We start from the raw sequence: 4,292 nt of genomic DNA, 5'->3' as shown, positions 1-4,292 counted from the left end.
CTGCCGTGTACGATTGCCCTGCTTTGAAGTGTGATCGTAAGTCATGTACTGTGTGTTTGAGACTGTAAGCACGCATACCCTCACTGTGAGCATGTGTCAGTCAATGATGACATAAGCGCCAGAAGTCGTACTAAGCCCATTCCAAAGGTTTGGCCCTCAGACATTCAAATCAACTTATTCAAATGTTTTAACCCAGTGGTTCTCCACTGGTTTTACCCCGGGAACCAAATAGAACCAAATTGTCTCAGCCGCGATCCAATATTTGCACTGCAATTTATTTATTTATTTATGATAAAAGGCAATCTGGATTTTTTTTTTTTACAATGCTATATTGATAGTACATGTACTAATTATATGACAAGGGAACAACAGTCCCTCATTTTTCATTATGCCCATATTCTTGATGAGGAATGTTGAGTTCACTGGTTTGAGACTGTGAAATCAACCAAATCCACCAAATAGTTCTACTGGTTTCTACACAAAGAATATCAGACACTTTCCAGGTGAGAATCGCTGTTTTAACCCACACTCCAATGTTCAACCAAATCAAAGCTCTGCCTCTGGACAACGGGTCTATTGGACACAACTGGTGTGTTAGTGTGCGTGTGTGATCGTGCGTGCGTATATGCATATTTCTGTGTGTGCATTTTGTAAAAGGTTGTGTCTGTTTCCCTGCCTGTGAAAGAACTGTCAGCCTTGATTATTCTCCTTTTTTTTAAACCTCAAATCACATTAACCTAATTGTGTTAAGGCAAAAATGTTCCGACCGAGTGATTGGCTTAGAATGGACGTCTCGTGGTAGCGAGGTTGGATAATAACTGCGTTTCACAGAAAGACAAAACAGACGGATTCACTATAAATGCAAAAGCATCCTTTCCATTCCTCAACTAATTTGTCATTTCTCTATTCATTCCCATAGTGGGTTATAATGATGCAACTGATATGTCAATTCTGACCAACATAAAAATAAAACAACGAGTGAGGTGACATGGCTAGCGGCCCATGTGCCATTAAAAAAAAAAAGACAATTTCTCTGGTATGCTAATCTATAATACGGGTTTGGCTGATCAGTGGGCAACGGCCAAGATCATGGATTGTCACCTCACTCAAAACAAATTTGTGGTGGCTAAAACCATGATTTGCTCGAACAGTAAAAGCTATTAACCTCATGATTAGTGTATTGAAAGTGTCTGTCCTGCCATTGTGTCTGTGTCCTCGCTGGGGCCTTTTGTTGTGGTGAGCGAGCCACTCTCCTATCCCCCCCCCCCCATCAGCTCGAAAGACAAATGCGTTCTGATTGTAACATTTAATAATGCAATTGCGGGAAAAACACAGCTTTGGAAGCTTCACGAAGAGAGGAGGGTCTCAGCTTTCTGTAGGTAGAATTTTATTTATCAGCTCTCAATAGTCTGCTCAATAGCAACTATTTTGACATGGCGAAGTGCGCAGCTGATATTGCGAGGGCAAAGCCTGTAGGTCTCATGGGTAGGAAATAAAATGTACTGTTGGATGAATACATGGCTACCAGCTGTGTGTACTAGAGTTAGCGATCTAATTGGTGTGTTTTGTGTTTCCACTTCCTCAGGTTTTGAACCCCAAATTAATTATCCTATGATATGAGTTAGTGCACATACAGATGTATGTACCGTAAGGTAGAGTACCTTATGGTAAGCTGTAGACCACACTATCTATCGGGAGAGTTCTCGTCTACAGTGTATTACTTGTCTATTTACCACCACAGACCGATGCTAACGCTAAGAGGGCACTCAAACCAACTCTATAAGGCCAACTAGCAACAGGCTGGCTCACATCAACAGCATCCTCCCGGATACCCTAGACCAGTGGTTCCCAAGCTTTTTATAGTCCCGTACCCCTTCAAACATTCAACCTCCAGCTGCCGTACCCCCTCTAAGCATCAGGGTCAGCGCACTCTCACATGTTGTTTTTTGCCATCATTGTAAGTCTGCCACACACACACACACACACACACACACACACACACACACACTATACGATACATTTAATAAACATAAGAATGAGTGTGAGGTTTTGTCACAATCCGGCTCGTGGGAAGTGACCAAGAGAAGGGTGTGCTTGAAAGGATGCAAATAACTCTGCAATGTTGGGTTGTATTGGAGAGAGTCTCAGTCTTAAATCATTATCCACACGCAGTCTGTGCCTGTATTTAGTTGTCCTGCTAGTGAGGGCCGAGAATCCACTCTCACGTAGGTACGTCGTTGCAAAGGGCATCAGTGTCTTAACAGTGTGATTTTCCAAGGCAAGAAACTGAGCGCAGCCCTATCCAGAAATCTTGCAATGGCTTCTGAATTAATTTAATTTTCACGGAACCGCTTGTTGTAATTTTGATGAGGCTCTCATGTTCAGAAATCGGTAAGTGGACTGGAGGAAGGGCATGAAAGGGATAACGAATCCAGTTGTTTGTGTCGTCCGTTTTGGGAAAGTACCTGCGTAATTGCACACCCAGCTCACTCAGGCGCTTCTCTTTATCACATTTGACATTGTCCGTAAGCTTGAGTTAATTTGCACACAAAAAGTGATACAATGATGGAAAGACCTGTGTGTTGTCCTTGTTAATGAAGACAGAGAAGAGCTCCAACTTCTTAATCATAGCCTCAATTGTATCTCACACATTGAATATAGTTGCAGAGAGTCCCTGTTATCCTAGATTCAGATCATTCAGGTGAGAAAAACATCCCCCAGATAGGCCAGTCGTGTGAGAAACTCGTCATCATGCAAGTGGTTAGGCAAGTGAAAATTATGTTCAGTAAATAAAACGTTAAACTCGTCTCTCAATTCAAAAATGTTTTAGTCGATACTTTGCCCCTTGATAACCAGCGCACTTCTGTTTGTTGTAAAAGCGTCACATGGTCACAGCCCATATCATTGCATAATGCAGAAAATACACGAGAGTTCAGGGGCCTTGCTTTAACAAGGTTAACCTTTTTCACTGTAGTGTCCAAAACATTTTTCAAGCTGTCAGGCATTCCCTTGGCAGCAAGAGCCTCTCGGAGGATGCTGCAGTGTACCTGAGTGAAGTCGGGAGCAACTACTTGCATGAGCGTTGCGCCATCAGTACAGATACCAACACATCTTGACCATCAAAGTACATTTGTGTTGTTTGATGAAGGCCTTCTCTGTATCGTTTTTTTGGCCTTTTCCCCCAGCATTGTCCCAGCCATATCCACGGCAGCAGGAAGAATTAAGTCCTCCACAATAGTATGGGGCTTGCCTGTCCTAACTACTCGGTAGCTCACCATAAAATAAACTTCTAGCCCCTTCTTATTAATGGTTTCTGTTTATACATCTCTTACTACTCGAAAGTCGTCTTTAATCTCGCTCAAAAAACTCCCGTGGCTTATTTTTCAAACGATCATGTTTCGTTTCTAAATGTCTGCGCAAGAGTGAAGATTTCCTATGAGAGAGTAACGGTTAAGGTGAATGGATGTTAATTGTTTGACTAGGCTTCCTGTATTTGACATTGTGTTGTTATTTCACGGAACGCTAGATGGTTTCATTTGATTTTTGGCAGTGAAACGAGGCTACTCAGGCGAGAAAAATATGTCACCCAAATGTAGCCCCGTTAGAAAATATAAATGTACTGTTTGAAAATGTGAAAAGAAACAGAGAACAAACCCCGTTTGGGAATACCTGCCCTAGACCCACTCCAATTTGCATACCGCCCCAACAGATCCACAGATGACGCAATCTCAATCACACTCCACACTTCCCTTTCTCACCTGGACAAAAGGAACACCTATGTGAGAATGTGGTTCATTGACTACAGCTCACGTTCAACACCCTAGTTCCCTGGGACTAAACACCTCCCTCTGCAACTGGATCCTGGACTTCCTGACGGGCCGCCCCCCAGGTGGTAAGGGTAGGTAACAACGCATCTGCCACGCTGATCCTCAACACTGGGGCCCCTCAGGGGTGTGTACTTAGTTCCCTCTTGTACTCCCTGTTCACCCACGACTGCATGGCCAAACACGACTCCAACACCATTATTACGTTTTCTGACGACACAACAGTGGTAGGCCGGAACGTCTATAGGGAGGAGGTCAGAGACCTGACGGTGTGGTGCCAGGACAACAACCTCTCCCTCAATGTGAGCAAGACAAAGGAGCATCGAAGGGGCTGTAGTTGAGCAGGTTGAGAGTTTCAAGTTCCTTGGTGTCCACATCCCCAACAAACTAACATGTTCCAAACATATCAAGACAGTCGTGAAGAGGGCATGACAAAACATATTCCCCCTCGGGAGACTGAAAAGATTT

This window comes from Oncorhynchus mykiss, chromosome 15 (assembly GCF_013265735.2).
Source record: "Oncorhynchus mykiss isolate Arlee chromosome 15, USDA_OmykA_1.1, whole genome shotgun sequence".
Lineage (NCBI taxonomy): Eukaryota > Metazoa > Chordata > Actinopteri > Salmoniformes > Salmonidae > Oncorhynchus > Oncorhynchus mykiss.
Note: the sequence above shows the minus strand (reverse complement) of the source record.